The sequence below is a fragment of the Salvelinus sp. IW2-2015 genome, unplaced genomic scaffold, assembly GCF_002910315.2.
Source record: "Salvelinus sp. IW2-2015 unplaced genomic scaffold, ASM291031v2 Un_scaffold4809, whole genome shotgun sequence".
NCBI classification, from domain to species: domain Eukaryota; kingdom Metazoa; phylum Chordata; class Actinopteri; order Salmoniformes; family Salmonidae; genus Salvelinus; species Salvelinus sp. IW2-2015.
Window position 1 is genome coordinate 39171 of NW_019946078.1, and position 22057 is coordinate 61227.

The 22057-nt window shown below is 42.8% G+C and overlaps 1 pseudogene; it reads right to left on the reverse strand.

The window, feature by feature from the left end:
• Positions 1–3808: 3808 nt before the first annotated feature.
• Positions 3809–22057, reverse strand: part of LOC112077661 (uncharacterized) — a 19432-nt pseudogene continuing 1183 nt past the window's right edge.

A 22057-nucleotide genomic window follows, 5' to 3' on the forward strand; every position in this document is an offset into this window, starting at 1 on the left:
CTGATATTGGCAGAAAGCCTAAAGTCTTGTTAATTTAACTACACTGTCCAATGTACAGTAAAAAATATCATGCTATTGTTTGAGGAGAGTGCACAATTTTGAACATGAAAAGATATTTAGCCACATTGGGCAGTCTTGATACAACATTTTGAACAGAAATGCAGTGGTTCATTTGATCAGTCTCAAACTTTGCACATACACTGATGCCATCTAGTGAACACAATTTAAATTGCACCTGGGCTGGAAAAATACATCATGGCCTTTCTTTTGCATTTCAAAGATGATGGTACAAAAAAATACAAAAGAACGGTTGGTTTTTCTTTGTATTATCTTTTACCAGATCTATTGTGTTATATTCTACTGCATTCCTTTCACATTTCCTAAACTTCATAGTGTTTCCTTTCAAATGATGTACCAAGAATATGCATATCCTTGCTTCAGGGCCTGAGCTACAGGCAGTTAGATTTGGGTATGTCATTTTAGGCAAAAATTGAGGTTAAACAATCAGTATTTCATGCATTTCTATTCTAAAGTTATATACATTTCGCAGTGTGCAGACCTCCACAATCAACCTGATACCTCTGGGGACTCATTATTCTGGTGTTATCAGGTTGATTGTGGAGGTCTGCACACTGTGAAATGTATATCACTTTAGACTAGAAATGCATTGAAATACTGATCTGTCATTAATAACCTGAACAGATCTGAGCACACAAGATATGTGGAAGCAATAGGTATTTCACATCTGTGCAGATGAAAGGATGTTCAAAGTGGATGAGAAAAAAAAAAAAAAAAAACATCACTGCCTGTTAAATCAAAATAACAAATACAATTAGAATTACAACCCTTGATGACTCCATCTTAACTTCATTGTATCCCATAAGGTAATTCAATAAATAGTCAAATAGACTAGAGACAGGTGTCCCTCAGTCAGGGCCAGCACTCTCTCTCTGTCCTTCTTGTGGTTCAAATCACACATAGGACTATTGCTAAATTATAAACTTCTTCTAATTATTAGTGTTTACATAGCCCATTAAATCTCAACCAATGTCTCTAGTCTTTTTAGTGAGGGTGATCAGGCCTCACCAGAAAGTCAAAAATGATTTAAAGATATTTCAAAATGTCAAACATTTTGTGTATCAGGTTTACTTGGGTTTAAATGACATTTCTTATCAAGAGAATTTACATGTGTGCAACCCACATTCCTGTAGTCAGCAGGCCAATTGCACGCTCCCTCAACTTGACATCTGTGGCCTTGTATTGTGCGACAAAACTGCACGTTTTAGAGTGACCTTTTGTTGTCCGCAGCACAAGCTGCACCTGTGTAATGATCATGCTGTTTAATCAGCTTATTGGTATGCCACACCTGTCAGGTGGATGGAATATCTTGGCAAAGGAGAAATGCTAACAGGGATGTCAACATATTTGAGAGAAATATGMTTTTTTTTTGTGAGTATGGAATGTTTCGGGGATCTTATATTTCAGTTCATGAAACATGGGACCAACACTAAATGTTGCGTTTATTTTTTCAGTATACATTGATTGGTTGATATATTTTATGTTACACAAAGATAAATAACCCTTCCCTACCCTAGCAGTCATTCTAAATGCAGGTTGCAGGTGATTAACAATTCCACTTGTTGGATATCCTAACTCTGGCTGGATTCCAATAGGAATTACACATCACTTTGCAAGCCAGTATAATGTGACTTGCAGGCCTGATGTGGCATGTAAACTAGGAGATTCCTAACACCACTGTGTTTGGGTATAGTGCTTAAACAAAGGCCTTCTGATGWATGTATTGTCATAAATAATTATAATTTAAAGGCTATTAAGGCTGTTGGRACTGTTCATAGAGGGTTCGAGGAAGAACCCTCCAAAGAKAAGTGCTCTCGGTAGAACCCTTCATAGACAGTTCTAGAAAGAACCTTTAGATGATAMAATTGTTCTTATTAGAACCCTTCAGAGTTCTAGGCAGATCCATTCATAGAGGGTTCTAGGTAGAACCATATTCAGGGGGTTCTTTGAAGAAACCTACATAAAGGGTTCTATGTAGAACCCTCTACAAAGGGTTCTATCCATCACCGAAAAAGGGTTCCTCTGTGGCAGGGGTGTCAAACTCTGTATGGTTAAACTTAGCACCYTTTTCCCAAGAGTGTAGGTGGCAATTATTAMGGTCATCAMTGTGCTTACCAATGAGATGCTGATGTGGTCGACTATAATGAGCCTTATTATACAGCTAAATGGCTGTCATTTGTCTGTGCCCTATTGAGTGAGGATGTTCACTAGTTATTTCTCCATGGTTGGTGATGGAGATGCGGGAGAGGGTCAGATGGAGAGAGAAGTGGTAGCTGGAAGCGCAGCCTGCTGGGCATTGTGCCCTCCTCTCCCCTGTCGTCAGCCCCTTGGCACGTCGGTTGGCAACATGATATGACTTCGTCCCGGCAACAGTGTCACGCGTTGGTCCTCAGCCACGGCGGTCAGAGCCAATCAGAGCACTTACGATGCCAGATTACACGAGAGCCAGCCAATTGGGAGGCTGGGTGAACTCAGTCTCTTCCCTCCAAATGTGAATTCCTTCAAACCCTCCAGACATACACACACACACTCAGATGTCATAGACACAGCAGCACACACACTCTCACAGATATTCTTGCTGATATGCAGACATTTTGACAATAATTGTCTCTTCTCTGTAGTCATGGGGACCTTCCCTGAATGCAGCCAGCTAATATTTCCAGTTGATTTCCTACTGGTGAGCATCTGCATACAGACCAGTGACCATTGCCACACTTGATTGGCCTTTCACTGGGAAATGTACCAGCCCACAGTCAGATGCCCCCTCTAGTGGGCAACAATGGTGTTACAGTGAAGAAACAAGGTGCATGACAGCAAAGGGGGGAAATAAGATATTGTATTTAATTGCACACAGCTGTCTCCAATCTGGATGTGCATGTGTGTGTTTGGGGGGGGGGGGGGGGGGTCACCTAAGCCAGGAGAGGCTGATCTACAAATAGTATTCCCTGCCAATAATAGGCTTTGTGAGATTAGATTCACAGAGATACACCTCCCTGGCTAAGGTGAATCCCCCCACCAAATACATACGCACAACAAGAGTGTGATTGATTGATTGGAGAAAGCTTGTATCAATTAAATAACTTTTCCTAGGATTTTCTACCAGCAGCAAACCTAGTATCATGCTGGAAATACAGTAAAAAGTGCCAGAAAAACAACCAAAAAGCATGGTCCTACTTATGGTCTTTTAATGTTCTCTATATGTATTTATGTCAAATCACATTTGCATGATTTATATTCTTACTAATGGTATGATGTTTTAACATAATTTAAAAACGATAAACTACAAATATCACACAAGAGGGAGGAGGACAAGTAGGTTGATTGAAATAATGTTTTATTATAAGCAGTAATTCAGCAATAACTGGTGTCTAAATACTTCATCATAGAGAGTAATTGTATGCTTTATTTAATAGTGGTTAAACATCCATTTTTATCTCTGCTCAAAAATTCTATGATGCATTAACAAGAGATGAGAGCAAGTAAGTGCGCCACCACGTTGTCTGTCTTTGTGGGGAATGACAACAAGAACACTTCCTGTCATCAAACTGCAACAGTAAGTAATTAAATCTATGCAATTTTCTAAAGAAACATGTTGTGATTGTATAAGAAAAGGTTGAAATAAATAGTTTCATTTCCAGTTGAACTCCTAGGGATCCATCATATGGAAGTGTCCTGAAGTCATCATTTTGTCTGAAAAAAAGAAAATACAAATGTAAGTAAGTATAAGTTGTTGTGAAAACCTTGTAATGCTTGTTTTATATTAAAAATGTAACTGTGGCTTAACCAGCAATAAAATGCGAATAAGTGTGATAATGAGGTTGAAGTGACATACAAAAAACCAAGAACATATAGCCTCTGGGGAGACCAATTTGATTATATTGAACATGAAGATAATGTGAATACCCTGTGTGGGATGACATTCCATGTCGGAAACTCAACAGGTGCTTCAATAGGTCATCAAAGCAGTAAAGACACACTGGGACATAGAATGCATTCTTATTTATTGTTTTACGCTAATCGCACAAACATATATTTGCACTTCAAAGCCAGGCAGTGAAACCTGTGAGATGGTTATATTCTCCCTCTCACCTTGACCAGAGTACTGTACTGTGAAGCTGTAGAGGAGGGAGATGAGGAAGAGGACCAGGAAGATGCAGGCCATGTTCCAGTTCTCCTCTGCAGTGTCCGCCAGAATGGGATCAGACCTGTTCTCGTCAAAGAAGACACCCTCCACCCCAAGTAGCTCTACGCAAAATGAAAGAGGAGATTTTCAGTGAGAAAGTGTTGCAGAAACAGGCTAGCCTGGAATCCAAACTGTAATGCTCTACTACAATGGTGAAAGAGACAAGGAAGAGGCTAGCACCAGGAAAATGTTATTGTATCAGAATTGAGTGAACAGACAGACAGACACCTGGTTTGGATATGTTCAGGGCCAGAGTCTGGGTGGTGTGGGTCACCCTGCAGGTGTAAACAGCCCCCKGTGTCCAGTCCTGGTGTGCCAGGCTCAGGTGGCTCCTGATGCCRAACTTTCCTCCTGGTGCCCTGTAGGGGGTGCTAGTGTTGTTGTTCCACAGCTCTGTGACGTTGTCCAGCAGCCAGGTGATGTTGATGTCCGAAGGGCTGAAGCCAAGCACCAGGCAGACGAGCTCACTGGGACCCTGGAGCAGGGTTGCTGTTGGTGCGGAGGGGGTCACTGAGGCTGGAGAGAGAGAGATAGTGAGAGTCATGGAAGGAGAGACTGGAGTGGATGAGACTGGGGAGAGAGGGGGCTGTATGACTGATAGTTTGGAAGAGAAACTGGGTGGATAGAGGGGGGGCTGCATGACTGATAGTCTGGGAGAGAAACTGGGAGGGGAGAGAGGGGGCTGCATGACATAGTCTGAGAGAGAAACTGAGTAGAGCATGGATGCTGAGACAGGAACTGGGGTAATGGTATTTGATCATGGRAAAACTTGATAGATTGGAGATTTGAATATGTTTCATTTCTTAACTTTTTGATTCTGTGTGTATTATTATTGTATTGCTAGATATTCCTGCATTGTTGGAGCTAGAAACATAAACATTTCGCTGCACCTGCAATAACATCAACCAAACTGTGTAGGTSACCAATACACTTTTATTMGATTTTTATGAGCGATGATGACTGAATGAAGGATGTATAGTTGAAGTCGGAAGTTTACATACACTTAGGTTGGAGTCATTCAAACTCGTTTTTCAACCACTCCACAAATTTCTTGTTAACAAACTATCTGGCAAGTCGGTTTCGGACATCTACTTCGTGCATGACACAAGTAATTTTTCCAACAATTTTTTACAGACAGATAATTTCACTTATAATTCACTGTATCACAATTCCGGTGGGTCACGAAGTTTACATACACTAAGTTGACTGTGCTGTTAAACAGCTTTAAAATTCCAGAAAATGATGTCAGGCTTTAGAAGCTTCTGATAGGCTAATTGACATCCTTTTGTCAATTGGAGGTGTGCCTGTGGATGTATTTCAAGGCCTACCTTCAAACCTCAGTGCCTCTTTGCTTGACATCATGGGAAAATCAAAAGAAATCAGCCAAGACCTCGAAAAACAATTGTAGACCGCCACAAGTCTGGTTCATCCTTGGGAACAATTTCCAAACGCCTGAAGGTACCATATCAATCTGTACAAACAATAGTATGCAAGTATAAACACCATGGGACCACAGTAGCCATCATACCGCTCAGGAAGGAGACGCGTTCTGTCTCCTAAGAGATGAACGTACTTTGGTGCGAAAAGCGCAAATCAAATCCCAGAACAACAGCAAAGGACCTTGTGAAGAATGCTGGAGGAAACAGGTACAAAAGTATCTATATCCACAGTAAAAAGAGTCATATATCAACATAACCTGAAAGGCCGCTCAGCAAGGAAAGCCACTGCTCCAAAACCGCCATAAAAAACCCAGACTACGATTTGCAACTGTGCATGGGGAGAAAGATCGTACTTTTTGGTCGTCCTCTGCTCTGGTGAAACAAAAATAGAACAGTTTGGCCATAATGACCGTCGTTACGTTTGGAGAAAAGCGAGTGGGAAAGCTGCCGTTACCGTCAACCCTTGCAATCATTGGACAATAAATTATATGAGGTATGACATGAATATCCTAACAGACGGGACATCAAAAACGGTATTTTCTTATGTTTCACGGAATCGTGGCTGAATGATGACATGGATTTCATCTAGTGGGATATACGCTGCACCGACAAAATAGAACAGCACACAAGATGAGGGGGCGGGGCGGGGGGGGGGGGGGTCTGTGCATATTTTTTAAAACAACAGCTGGTGCACGAAATCTAAGGAAGTCTCTAGATTTTGCTTGCCTGAAGTAGAGTATCTTGTGATATATTTGCAGACCACACATCTGCCTAGAAAGTTTTCAGCATTACTTTTCGTGGCTGTTTACTTACCACCACAGACGGATGCTGGCACTAAGATCGCCCTCAGTCAGCTGTATAAGGAAATAAGCAAACAAGAAACCGCTCACCCAGAGGCGGCACTCCTAGTGGCCGGAGACTTTAATGCAGGGAAACTTAAATCAGTTCTGCATAATTTCTATCAACATGTTAAATGTGCAACCAGAGGAGAAAAACATTCTAGATCATCTGTACTCCACACACAGAGACGCGTACAAAGCTCTCCCTCGCCCCTCCATTTGGTAAATCTGACCACAATTCTATCCTCCTGATTCTGCTTACAAGCAAAAATTAAAGGAAGCACCAGTGACTCAGTCTTTTAAAAAAAGTGGTCAGATGAAGCAGATACTAAACTACAGGACGGTTTTGCTATCACAGACTGAAACATGTTCCGGGATTCTTCCGATAGCAATTGAGGAGTACAACACATCAGTCACTGGCTTTATCAATAGTGCATCGAGGATGTTGTCCCCACAGTGACTGTACCGTACGTACCCTAACCAGAAGCCATGGCTTCTGGCCAGTGACACTGCCTCAGTGACACGAGCCTACCAGACGAGCTAAATCACTTCTATGCTCGGCTTCAAGGCAAGCAACACTGAGGCCATGCATGAGAGCACAGCTGTTCCGGACGACTGTGTGGTCACACTCTCCGTAGCCCGACGTGAGTAAGACCTTTAAACAGGTCAACATTCACAAGGCTGCGGGGCAAGAAGGATTACCGAGGACGTCTGCTCCGGGCATGTGCTGACCAACTGGCAGGTGTCTTCACTGACATTTTCACACATGTTCCTGATTGAGTCTGCAATACCCAACATGTTTCAAGCAGACCACCATAGTCCCTGTGCCCAAGACACATGAAGGCAACCTGCCTAAATGACTACCAGAACCGTAGCACTCACGTCCGTAGCCATGAAGTGTTTGAAAGGCTGGTCATGGCTCACATCAAACCATTATCCCAGAAACCCTAGACCCACTCAAATTTGCATACTGCCCAAAACAGAATCTACGGATGATGCAATCTCTATTGCACTCCACACTGTCCTTTCCCACCTGGACAAAAGGACACCTATGTGAGAATGCTATTCATTGACTACAGCTCAGCGTTAACACACCATAGTACACTCAAAGCTCATCACTAGCTAAGGATCCTGGGACTAAACCCTCCTATACAACTGGATCCTGGACTTCCTGAGGGGCTGCCCCAGGTGGTGAGGGTAGGTAGCAACACATATTCCACGCTGATCCTCAACACTGGAGCCACCCAGGGGTGCGTACTCAGTCCCCTCCTGTACTCCCTGTTCACCCACGACTCCATAGCCAGGCACAACTCCAACACCATTTAAGTTTGCCGACAAGACAGCCTATAGGGAGGAGTTAGAGATCTGGCTGGGTGGTGCCAGAATAACAACCTATCCCTCAACGTAACCAAGACTAAGGAGATGATTGTGGACTACAGGAAAAGGAGGACCGAGCACAACCCCATTCTCATCGATGGGCTCAAGTGGAGCAGGTTGAGAGCTTCAAGTTCCTTGGTGTCCACATCACCAACAAACTAGAATGGTCCAAACACATCAAGACAGTTGTGAAGAGGGCACGACAAAGCCTATTCCCTCAGGAAACTAAAAAGATTTGGCATGGGTCCTCAGATCCTAAAAGGTTCTACAGCTGCAACATCGAGAGCATCCTGACTGGTTGCATCACTGCCTGGTACGGAAATTGCTCGGTCTCCGACCGCAAGGCACTACAGAGGTTGTGCGTTGGCTCAGTACATCACTGGGGCTAAGCTGCCTGCCATCCAGGAACTCTACACCAGGCGGTGTCAGAGGAAGGCCCTAAAAATTATCAAGACCCAGTCACCCAGTCATAGACTGTTCTCTCTACTATCGCATGGCAAGCGGTACCGGAGTGCCAAGTCTAGGACAAAAAGGCTTCTCAACAGTTTTTACCCCCAAGCAATAGACTCCTGAACAGGTAATCAAATGGCTACCCGGACTATTTGCATTGTTTGCCCCCCTACCCCTCTTTTACGCTGCTGCTACTCTCTGTTTATCATATATGCATAGTCACTTTAACTATACATTCATGTCATACTACCTCAAATGGCCCAACCATCCAGTGCCCCCGCACATTGGCTAACTGGGCTATCTGCATTGTGTCCTGCCACCCACCACCCGCCACCCGCCAACCCATCTGTTACGCTACTGCTACTCTCTGTTTATCATACAGTATATCACAAAAGTGAGTACACCCCTCACATTTTTGTAAATATTTGAGTATATCTTTTCATGTGACAACACTGAAGAAATGACACTTTGCTACAATGTAAAGTAGTGAGTGTACAGCTTGTATAACAGTGTAAATTTGCTGTCCCCTCAAAATAACTCAACACACAGCCATTAATGTCTAAACCGCTGGCAACAAAACTGAGTACACCTCTTAGTGAAAATGTCCAAATTGTCACATGTCACATGAAAATTGTCACATGAAAAGATATACTCAAATATTTACAAAAATGTGAGGGGTGTACTCACTTTTGTGATATACTGTATATGCATAGTCACTGTTGTATTTGGCGCACGTGACAAAAAACGTTGATTTGATTTGCTGTGTTGTCATGTGTTGCTGCCTTGCTATGTTGTTGTCTTATGTAGTGTTGTGTTACCTCTCTTGTCGTGATGTGTGTTTTGTCCTATATTTATATTTGATTTATTTATTCATTTTTAATCCCAGACCCCATCCCCGCAGGAGGCCTTTTGCCTTTTGGTAGGCCGTCATTGTAAATAAGAATTTGTTCTTAACTGACTTGCCTAGTTAAATAAGGGTTCAATAAAAATACAAATATATGATCACAAAGTTCCATTCTAACCTTTAACATTACTGGTCTTCTCTGTGGAGTTGAAGCAGCGATGTTCAGCTCTGCATGTTATTGTGTTCAGGGTTTTCCATTGGCTTGAGGGAAGAGTCAGYTTACTGCTGATGCTCTGAGTTGTGCTGCTGGCCTGGTTCACTGCGGCCCTGTTGGTTGGGTCTTTTCCATCCAGAAGCCAGGACACTTTGGCGTCATACGCAGAGTGGACCACACATGTAGATGTTACCTCAGTCTGTGTCATCACTGTCCTGAATCTGGGGGTCTCCAGGTGGAGGGATGGAGTAGACGAGGGAAAAACTGAGAGCAAAACAGATGAGTGTGGAAATAAAATCGTATAATAGTTTTTTATACTCCAAGGTAATTAGGTTATGATTTATGACTTTTGAAGCAACACTTTAAACAGGTAAGGCGCTTCTGTAAGTTTACAACCTACCMGTGCATAAACTAGTGCTCTTCCTGACAGTTTTCTGAAGATCTTTGTCATCTACCTCACAGATGAAGTCCTTCCCCTCATTCCACTCCTGCTGTGTTACTGTGATATGACTGGTTACTGCCACATGTCCGTCTTCCCCCATCCTTATCTCATTGTCTGCTGCAGACCTCTGTTCAGACCCAGAGAGCCACTTGATCTTAGGGTTGAAGCCCCACCCAGAACACATGAGTTTCTGGGTCCCTGAGCCAGARGACTCCTCACTGGGGACTAGAAGGAGRTCCATGGACAGTTCACCTGGAAAGAACACCATTTCCTTTTTCAATTTTAGCCCTGGCGTGCTGAATGAAGATCATGCAACAAACAATGGAAACATCATTTCATGTTGGTAGGCCTTTCTACATTTTCACACTCACACACACTAATGGGTCAGATAAGAAGACACACTCACCAAAAATCTTTCCTGTTGATTAGACACCCAGCTGTTGGAGAAACCTTGGTTCACTTTACAGGTGAAAGTGTGTCTGTCTCCATGTGATGTAGACAGAGAAGCGTCTGGTGAGTGAATGGGCATTGGAGGCAGGCAGATCCACATCTGTTTCTCAGGGAAATCAACCCCATTGGCCTGAAAGGTGACGTAGAGGTCACTGGAGGAGAGTTGTGTATGGACACTCCAGCACAACACTGTCTCCACCAGTAAGTTCTGGAGAGACCTCCTGATACAGAACTGTAGGAGTGCTGCCTCACTGCAGGTCCTGGAGAACACACACACAGAAAGAGGTAAACAGGAGAAAGGAACATTTATCTGGCTCAATGTTAATAATGTCTACTTTTATGGGGGGACAGAAGAATAGTGAATGTTTTGCTGTACTCTCTCTGTATATATCTTCATCAAAGACTCAATCATGGACATTCTTACTGACAGTTGTGCGCTGTGGTGATGTATTGTTGTCTCTACTTTTTGCCCTTTGTGCTGTTCTGTTGCCCAATAATGTTGTACCATGTTTTGTGCTGCTACCAGTGTTTGCCACTTGTGTGTTATGTTGTGTGCTACCAATGGCGCCAGAAATGGCAGCAGTTTACAGGCGCCCAACAATTGTGCTTTTACAGCCCCACCAATTGTGCTTTTAAGGCCCAACTATGTGCATATGTTTTTAATAATTTTTTTAATATTTTTGGTGTTATTTAACTATTTTGTACAAAGTGTTTCTGCAACCGTATCTTACGGCAAAAAAGAGCTTCTGGATACAACAACGATCACTCACTCGGATTAGACAAAGATTTTTTCTCAACAAGCAGGACGCACAGACATTCTCAGAACACCCGACAAGAACAACATCCCAGTTATTTGCAAGAGGGAAAGAACGCAGGTGTCACGCCCTGACCATGAGAAGCCCTCGGGTTCTTCTCTATGGTTGTTGCTCAAGGCTGACTAGGGGTTTTCTATTTTTATTTTCCTATGTTGGTGAGTATGGTCCCAATTGGAGAGGCAGTGATGACGTCGCCTCAATTGGAGATCATACTTAGTGTGGTCATTTTCCACCTGCATTGTGGATATTGTTTTGTCTAGTGCCAATGTTCGCTACGAACTGACGATCGTTTATTCTTTGTATCTTTGAAGTTTCACCTTAATAATATGTGGAACTCTAACGCGACGCGCGCCCTGGTCCACCTCATTATAACGAACGTGACAGAATATCCACCACTACAGGACCAAGCAGCGTGCCATGGAGGAAAAGGAGAGCTGGACATGGAGGAAATAAATGGATGCGAGACCCTTCTTTGGCGGAGTCGCCCAGGAGTATAGGATAGCGACGAGCCGGGTCCACGGCCACAGAACCCCAAGATGTTTGGGGGTTGGGCACAAGGGTGGTCGGTCGAGCCGGAGAGAGCCAGAGAGCCCGTCGGCGGAGTCGATGGAGCAGTGTAGGAGGGAGATCGGAGAGAGATTTGGTTTGGTGTATTCTGCAGCGCATTCGCCTGAAGAGCGTGTCATCAGTCGGTGAAACTGTGCCGGCTCTACGCAACAGCCTCCATGCGCCTCCCCAGCCGGTACTTCCTGCCTCTCCCGCACTCGCCCGAAGAGCGTGTCATCAGTCGGTGAAACCTTGCCGGCTCCACGCACCAGGCCTCCAGTGCGCCTCCCAGCCAGTACGTCCTTGTGCGGCTCGACTCGCCCTGAAGAGTGTGTCACCAGCCCTGAGTCTCCAGCGACGGTCCAGACCGGAACCTCCAGCGACGGTTCAACGTCCAGAGCTCCACGACGTTCACAGTCCAGGCTTCCTGCGTCGGTGCCCAGTCAGGCACGGTCCAGTCCGCTCCATGCCGGAGCTTCATCTGCGCGGGCCCAGTCCAGGCACGGCGTACAGTCCGCTCCATGGACGGAGCCTTCCGTACAGCGCCCAGTCCGGGGCACGGCGTTCAGCCCCTTCATGGCGGATCCGCGGTCTGAGGGTGCTACTCCGCACCGGCCAACTGACGCTAGTTGCACACCAACCTCCCCATCTAGCATCAGGTTGCGGCGAGTCTGCACCTTTAGGGGGGACTATCACGCCGACCATAGAAGCCCTCGGATTCCTCTATGGGTTTTGGTCAGGGCGTGACTAGGGGTTTCTAGTTTTATTTCTTATGTTGGTATGAGTATGGTTCCAATTGGAGCAGTGATGATCGTTGCATCTAATTGGGATCATACTAGTGTGGCCTTTTCCCACCTGCGTTTGGGATATTGTTTTGTCTAGTGCAATGTCTGCTACGACTGCACGTTTGTTTATTCTTTGTATTCTTGAATTTCACCTTAACTTCACTAGGGTAGGCGGCAGCATTCGGAATTTTGGATGAAAAGCGTGCCCAAATTAACTGCTTGCTACTCAGCCCAGATGCTAAGATAGCATATAATTTGTAGATTTGATAGAAAACACTCTAAAGTTTCGAAAACTGTTAAAATATGTCTGTGAGTAACAAGAACTGATATGGCAGAATAAACCTGAGGAAAATCCAACCAGGAAGTACTATTTTTTGAAAGTCTGTCTTTTTCCATTGAAAGCCTATCCACCATACAAACACGGACCACTCACCAATCTCTATGGCTTCCTCTACATGTAGCCAGCCTTAGGCATGTTTTCAGGTTTTACTCTGAAAAATGAGGAGAGAACACATTCAATGAGTGGACAGTGGAAATTTCCAGACACGAGTGATGCACGTGATTGGGAACGCGCCTTCTATTGACGAAGCTTTTGTCCGGTTTAAATATTATTGATTATTATGACAAAAATAACCTGGAGATTGGTTGTAAACATCGTTGACATGTGTCCTACAACTTTTAACTTAGCATTTTCGTCTTGATGTTGAGACGGTCCATGCTCCTGATTTCTGAACTAAAACGCACCAACAAAACTGACGTTTTGGACATAAAGAGGACATTATCAAACAAAACAAACATTTATTGTCTAACATGGAGACTGGGAGTGCCCCATGATGAATATCATCAAAGGTAAGTGATTATTAAACGTATCTCGACTTGTGACACCTCTCCTTAGTGGAAAAATGGCTGTATTGTGGCTAGGACGCTGACCTAACATAATCGCGTGGTGTGCTTTCGCCGAAAAAGCCTTTTGAAATCTGACACGCGGTTGCATTAAGGAGAAGTTTACGTTAATCCGTATGTTAAAAACTGTATCTTTCATCAAGTTTAGTATGAGTATTTCTGTAATTGATGTGACTCTCTGCATTTTCACTGATGTTTGTTTGAGGCAATGATTACTGTACATAACGGTTCAATTTCAAGTGAGGTTTTTGGACATAAAGATTAACTTTATCGAACACAACACACATTTATGTATAATATGAAGTCCTGTGAGTGCCATCTGATAAGACATCAAAGGTTAGTGATAATATCGCTATTCTGACTTTTGTGAGCCCTCTCCTTGGCTGGAAATATGCTGTGGTTTCTGTGACACTAGCGCTGACCTACAGACAAGCATGGTGTGCTGTCTCCATAAGCCTTTTGAAATCGGATACTGTGGGTGGATTTACAAGAATTTTATCTTTAAAATGGTGTATAATACTGTATGTTTGATGAATTTAATTATGGGATATCTGTTGTTGTGTTTGGCGCCCTGCAATTTCACTAGCTGTTGTCGAGGTGGGACGCTAGCGTCCACTTATACCAGAGAGGTTAATAAATATGTGGAACTCTATGCACCGCCGCCTTGTCCACTCATTACGAACGTGACAGCAAGGTAAGAAGTCACAGAGCGGGTGCCCTCGTAAGGATCCACAGAAAGCGAGTGGGAAAGCGCCGTTACGCCAACGTGCAATATTGGAAATAAATTAGACGAAGGTAAATCACGAATACCTACCAACTGGACATCAAAAACGGTGATATCTTATGGTTCACGGAATCGTGGCTGAATATGAACATGGATATAGACTGCGCTTTCAAGGTGCGGGACTCTAACCCGGAAGCTTATAAGAAATCCTGCTATGCCCTCTGATGAACACCAAACAGGCAAAGCACCAATACAGACTAAGATTGAATCGTGCTACACTGTCTCGACGCTCGTCTTATGTGCAGGGCTTGCAAACTATTACAGACAACAAGGGAAGCACAGCAGTGAGCTGCCCAGTGACACAAGCCGACCAGATGAGCTAAACCACTTCTATGCTCCTTCGAGCAACACACTGAGGCAGCATGAGAGCATCAGCTGTTCCGGACGACTGTGTGATCACACCTCCATACGACGTGAGTAAGACCTTTAAACAGGTCAACATTCACCAAGGCTGGGGCAAGAAGATTACCGAGACGTCTGCTCCAGCATGTGCTGACCAAACTGCAGGTCTTCACTGACATTTCAACATGTTCCTGATTGATCTTGTAATACCAACATGTTTAAGCAGACCACCAGTCCCTGGCCCAAGAACCACGAACCAACTGCCTAAATGACTACAGAACCGCACCACTCACGTCCGTAGCCATGAAGTGCTTTGAAAGGCTGTCATGCTCACATCAAACCAATTATCCAGAAACCCTAGACCCACTCCAATTGCATACCGCCCAAACAGATCTAGGATGATGCAATCTCTATTGCACCCACACTGCCTTTCCCACTGGACAAAAGGAACACCTATGTAGAATGCTATTCATTGACTACAGCTCAGCATTCAACACCATAGTACCCTCAAAGCTCATCACTAAGCTAAGTCCTGGACTAAACACCTCCTTATACAACTGGATCCTGGACTTCCTGACGGGCTGCCCCAGATGGTGAGGGTAGGTAGCAACACATCGGCCATTCTGATCTCAATCCTGGAGCCCCCCAGACGTCATGCTCAGTCCCCTCCTGTACTCCCTGTTCACCCACGACTCCATGGCCAGCACAACTCCAACATCATTAGTTGCAGGCAACACAACAGTGAAAGCCTGACACTACAATGACGAGACAGCCTATAGGGAGGAGTCACTTTAACCATATCTACATGTACATACTACTTAATTAGTCCGACTAACCGGTGTCAGTATAGCCTCGTTACTGTTATAGCCTCGCTACTGTACATAGCTCCTACTACTTTTTTCATTGTCTTTTTACTGTTGTTATTTCCTTACTTACCTATTGTTCACTGAATACCTTTTTTGCACTGTTGTTAGAGCCTGTAAGTAAGCATTTCATTGTAAGGTCTACACCTGTGTATTTGGAGCACGTGACAAAAAACTCTGATTTATTGATTTGCTGTGTTATCATGTGTTTGCTTGCTATGTTGTTGTCTTAGGTCTCTCTTTATGTAGTGTTGTTTACCTCTCGTTCGTGATGTGTGTTTTGTCTATATTATATTTGATTTATTATCATTTTAATCCCAGACCCCATCCCGCGGAGGCCTCTCGATGGACCGTCGTAAATAAAATTGTTCTTACATGTCCTAGTTAAATAAGGTTCAATAAAAATTTAAAAAATACAATATATATGATCACAAAGTTCCATTCTAACCTTTAACATTACTGGTCTTCTCTGTGGAGTTGAAGCAGCGATGTTCAGCTCTGCATGTTATTGTGTTCAGGTTCCATTGGCTTGAGGAAGAGTCAGATTACTGCTGATGCTCTGAGTTTGCTGCTGGCCTGGTTCACTGGGGTCCTACTGGTTTCGTTCTTCCATCCAGAAGCCAGGTTACTGTAGCATCATACGCGTAGTGGACCACAACATAAGCTGTACCTCAGTCTGTTCATCACTGTCTGAATCTGGGGGTCTCCAGTGGATGATGAGATAGAGAGGAAACGCTGAGAGGAAACAGATGAATCACAAGACAGATTTGGATTGTTACTATGTTTTTCAATTTACAGTATCTATACCCATCCTCTGGCCCAATACAAAGTTCTGTCACTGAAACCCACCTAGCAAATGCTGGTGTCCTGGAGACGGGTGCTCCTGGAGGTGGTCCTTGTGCTGCATTGTGGGTGCCTTGCATGTGACCTCTGTCCTTGAGTCCATTGGCTCCGGTCCAGCTCACCTGGCTGTTCAGGCAATGTTTTCTCCTCACCTTCTACACTCTGCAGCTTTCGCTGGACTGGAGAGTGTAGGTTCAAGTCTTGTCATCCAGCAGCCACTCCACACTCAGCTTGTCAGGGTAGAACCCACTTAGGATGCAGAGGAGTCCCACCTTCGATCCTCCCTCCAGTTCCTCCCAGAGAGGATACAGGGTGATATTTGGAGGAATGACCCGCTGCACTAATACAAAGTGGAAGGAAGAGGAAATTTCAGGGCCACTTTTTTGACTTTTACAATTTTTTTCTGATTTGGTGATTAACAAGATGTAAACCAAAGTCAGATTGTAAACTTTTAATCAAATTCTTCATACCTTTTTTTAATGCAGTTTAAAGTAACCCAGTCTATGAAAACCAGGCCTGGGCTGAGTGTAATGACTTTTAACATAGCCTAGATGGCGCTATGGACCTATTAGGTAGCTGGCTGGCTGGGCACTGAGAACTGGTAATGGTAGTGGTCAGATGTGGAGTTGGAGGGTTGTGAAATGCAGGTGTTAGAGCAGGACAGGCCTCAGCGAACAGGGAATGCAGCAGCATGGGGTAACACCCTGGTCCCAAAAAAGCTTCCCAAAAAACAGAAGTGAAACATGTTGCTGAGCAACCYTGTGTATCAGAAGCCAGGTGTGAGGTCTACTTCTGCTTAAGGAAATCAGTTGCCATTTGCATGTTTCTGAGCTATCTGCATGAAGAGTTCTCTTCTTTACTTCTGTTATGTAACTTCTTACCACTTGGTGTTACACTTTCGTTGTTTTGACAACCCATCAAGCTATTTCTGAATAGTTTGCATACCAAGTGTAGCAAGGCCCACTGATTCCAGATGTGTTCATGCAGAACACAGTATGTAGCATCCAGCAAAAATAAAACATAGATTAGTTACTGTAGATTCATCRACACATCACAACAGCCACGCAGTTCTAAAATAACTTTTAAAACACATATACTGATGTAACCGTAAATAAGAAATGTGTTTCCTCAATGTTTATAATACATTATAATSCATRATTCTAGCTGCATTTTCTTTCTAATGAATGGAGAAATGTTAAGGGAAGAACAATACACGGTTGTTCACTTCAGTTACACTTTTATTATCTTAATAGTTTAAAAAGACACAATGAAATATTTACAAATTTAACCTCTACAGTTGAACTATTCAAACAAAATCAACAATAAAGACAAGCAGGAGAACAGTTACATTTATTGTATCCATTCATATATTGTAAGTATGAAAAGTTGTATCTTCTTCAAACTCAGTTTCTTCATTTCACCTGAAATAAGAAGCAAACATTTGTTCACTTAAATTARTTACAATAATTGTGACATCTATTTAGATGCAATTATTATTTGTATTAGCTGACACTTCAAAGAAATTACTTGTGTAAATTAAATATACTTATATATAATATAACTATTAGGCCTATATAATAATATAGTTATAAGATTATAAATGTAAGTTATATATAATATATTTAGCTATTCCCTCTCACTAGTATTTCTCTGCAGAGAATTGCAACACACAAAATAGGCCTATTGTACATTCTTAACTTTCTAGAATCTGTTCATGTGCTACTGAAGTTCTACCACGTATATATGGATTGTTTGTTTGAATATGATCCATACAGACTATGGAACTTTCAAAACCAAAATGTCTTCCTTTCACACTAGAAGGGATACAGCTTTTGTTTATTTTTTGCATTTTAGCTAACCCTAACCTCTTTCCTAACCGTAACCTAATTCTCCTAACCTGCTACGTTAATTCTCATAACCTGCTGCGGCTGGTAGCTTAGTGGTTAGAGCATTGGTCAGTAACCGAAAGGTGCTGGTTCGAGTCCCTGAGCTGACAAGGTAAAAATCTGTTGTTCTGCCCCTGAGCAAGGCAGTTAACCCACATTTCCCTCAGCTCTGAAGATGCTGATGTTGAGGCCCTGCACCTCTCTGATTCAGAGGGTTGGGTTAAATGTGCAAGCAACTGACTAGGTATCCCCCTTTCCCCTAACCTGCTACAAAAAGTAAAATCTGACAAAAGCTTATCCCATTAGTAAAAACCCCAGATTCCCAAAAAGGCCTTGATGATTACCTTGAGGCAGTTGCTCCAACGCCATACAGCAGAGTTATGAGGAAGAGTATGATGAAGGTAAGGCTGTTTTTCCCATGCTGTCCCTGTCGGTTTCCATGGTGTTGCTGCATGGACAGTCATCAACACGAGACACTCTGCATGTGGATATAAGAACAGTGTCAGTAGGCAGTCAAAACGGTTACTCACACTCTGGTGCCCAGTCTGAAACCCAATCACAAACCCCAACTTCTGGACACTTCTTGACGCTCCTACGAAATCTGAAAGTGTTTGTTATATGATCTTAGTTCCGCCATAGCTCCAGCCATCTTGTTAACAAGGGGGAGTTTTCACCGTATTGCATGTAGCCTACCCTTACTGTTCCATGCAGATCTAAAGGCTATCAATAAGTGTCAAACGGTTGGAATGGGTATACTTTGAACTGTTTTATGGAAACCATGCATAGTACAGCTGTCCTCGGTATCAGTCATAGTAATAATGTCTCCGGTATCAATCATAGATAATACTGTCTCCGGTATCAATCATAGATAATACTGTTCCGGTATTAGTCACAGATAATACTGTTTCCGGTATCAATCATAGATAATACTGTCTCCGCTATCAATCATAGATAATACTGTCTCCGGTATCAATCATAGATAATACTGTCTCCGGTATAAGTTCATAGATAATACTGTCTCGTATTAGTCACAGATAATACTGTCTCCGCTATCAATCATAGATAATACTGTCTCCGGTATCAATCATAGATAATACTGTCTCCAGTATCAGTCATAGATAATACTGTGATATTTGGTAGGACATGAGACAATAATCTAAAGCATGCTTTGTCTATTGGACTTGAGCATGTTTTTTCGCCTCATCCTATGACCTTTCATCAATTACTGAGTTATTACTTAACGAATACAACACATTGAAGATCTAAACATGAGGATATCAACAGCCAGTGAAGGTGACCCTGACTTGCTTTGGCCAAACGGCAACTTTGCCAATCAATGGGAACTTCCAACTTCTACTTGGCTTGGCTTGCTTCTTGTGAACGAACCCTAGTCACATCTCATCCATTTCCAAACCCATGGTGGTAGACTTTGAATCAATAGAACAGACATATAGCATTTCTATAGGTGAACCCAGTAGAGGGAACAGAAGCACACAAAGCCACAACAAGACAGGAACACCTGATTAAGTTCAATGCACTACATCTGATTACACCAAAGACATGAGAGAATATCTGAAACAGCAGACAACTGGGTTGCTAATGCTAGAGCTACACTTCCATAGTTCATTCCTATCATCATGGAAACATTTTATCAATGTGAGTGTATATCACTCTCCTATTGTGTACAAGACTATATCTCAGTGTGCAAAATACGCTTTATACTAATACATATTCAGTGTCCACAATTACTGTATTACAGATATATTTTATGATAATTGTGACCTGATTGCAAATGTAAAGCATCGATACTTTGGCTTGACTTGTATTGTCACTTTTATCATTAGTTCAGTAGTGTGAGAGTTGACATTTCCCCCAAACAGAGATACTGAAGCTTTGCACAAAGTGGGAGACGGGACAGACATGAGTAGGACCTGCATGACACAGTACATCAACAGGATTAATGATTTAAAAGTTTTTTATTTGGATTTTGAATTCTGCATTTAAAAGACACACAACATGTTATGTCACTGACACAAACAGCAGAGGTAACGCAAGCAACACACATCAACAAAACACACACAAAACCTCTACTGGGCCTTGCAGCTCTGAGGCACATTCAAGCTGAGGTTAACTAGGTTGGGTTGGTTGAGGTTCTGTCAATGGTTCTCATAATCATTTTGTGACTTGATCATGCTTTCGTGGTAAACTACACAGCTATACACCACTTCTTCGTTCTTCCACAAGTCATTGCTAAATGTGAGCTGACTGTAGACAGAGTAGGTCCTTCCTGATTGAATCTGGCTAGTGGTGTTGAATTGGTACAATCCTGAACTGATCGTTCTCTCCACGGCTCATCGTCAACAAGCCAAGCCACTAAACGTCTGGGGTAGAAGTCTTGACGTAGCAAGTCAGGGTCACCGTATTAATCACTAGTTTGTTCTGCTGAGCCAGCAGAAAGACAGATGGACGCTGTGGATCTCCTCCTGGAAGCACGAGAGAACAGTCAGGCTTCTCTCCATGCAAGTACTTGGCAAAACAATTTACATTTGGCTAAATGCTGCCTAATTTTAAGCCAACCAACAACTGTCTTCCCTCACAGGAGTTTCGTCTTGAGAGACTAAAGGGACCATCATAGACAAGCATTTTGTCATTTTGCAGTCAGTCATCATCTGATTTAATCAGATCAAATTGCTATCAGCTCCATGGTTCCTTGCAATTAAACAATTAAGTCATTTTTCACTAGTCTACAAATCTCCTATCATCATTTTAATTCCCAGAAGATGACCAATTGGATATCTGTTGGATAGGTTTTGAAACATCGTAAAAATGAAATCCCAGTTTAGTCAAAGAAAAGAGAGGAAACCAAAGCAGTTTGTCTCCGGTCCCTCTCTTTGTAGGCTTTCTTTACCAAGAGACCCCAGGTTTTCCAAGTGATCTACGCGCAGTAGAATACTGTCCCATTGCTCCAGTCCTCATAAGTGATGTCAAGTATGTCAATTTTGTCAGTGGCACCTTCCGGCTGGTTACGGTCTTCCATTGTCATTTTCCCATTTGACGCTCATGAAGCAGGAACTACTTCATCGACATTGCACACAAGCTCAGCTTTTTTTGTCATAAGCATATCCTCAAGAGACGCGGGTATCTTAATGATTACTGAATGTACATGGGGTGGACCATGCTGAGAAAGGATGTAAGGAATGTTCACCAAGCTGTTGTGACAACAGCAATTAAAATGTAACAGTTTGTATGTTTTGGATCAATGTAGCTAATTCTGTTTCCCTCCAGCTGGCTGATTACAATATCCTTTTTCATGCATGGGCTATCTTGATGCAATTTAAGTAAACCTTTAAGTGCTAATTAGACAAATGTGCTAACTTTTCATCTGCCTGAGCTCTGTCACAAACCCTGCCTCTTGAAGCTCTGTATAAGATACCAAGAGAAGATAATCTGACGTGTTCTACTCACCATCTGATGAAGTGTAGCCCACAGTTTCCTCACATTTCCAGCTTTGTTCTTAAACACGCAAGTGAATTTACTCTTCACTCTTCCACTCACTCTCATTGACCCTGAGATAGCTGGTTGAGCTGTACAGAGTTTTCTCACTCTCTTCTCACTCTCACAAGAAACTCTTGAAGTCAGATACAACTTCTTTTTCTGTTCCCTTTTCCGTCCTCGTCATGTGATTGTGTGTACGGGGTGAAAATCATGGGCAAAGCAGCGAAGGAAGCCGTCTTATTTTCTTCCATCTCCTCTTTAGAGGTCATTACGTAAAGAGACGGGTGCTGGCAGATATTCCACTAAAAAACAAACATACCACATATATTATATATATATATATATATATATACTAATTATATATATATATATATATATATATATATATATATGCAGAAGCAGAGAGAAAAACACAACATTTGCAGAAGCTGGCATAGGCTACAAATGCGCAGTAAAGATGAATAGAACACTAAAACAGC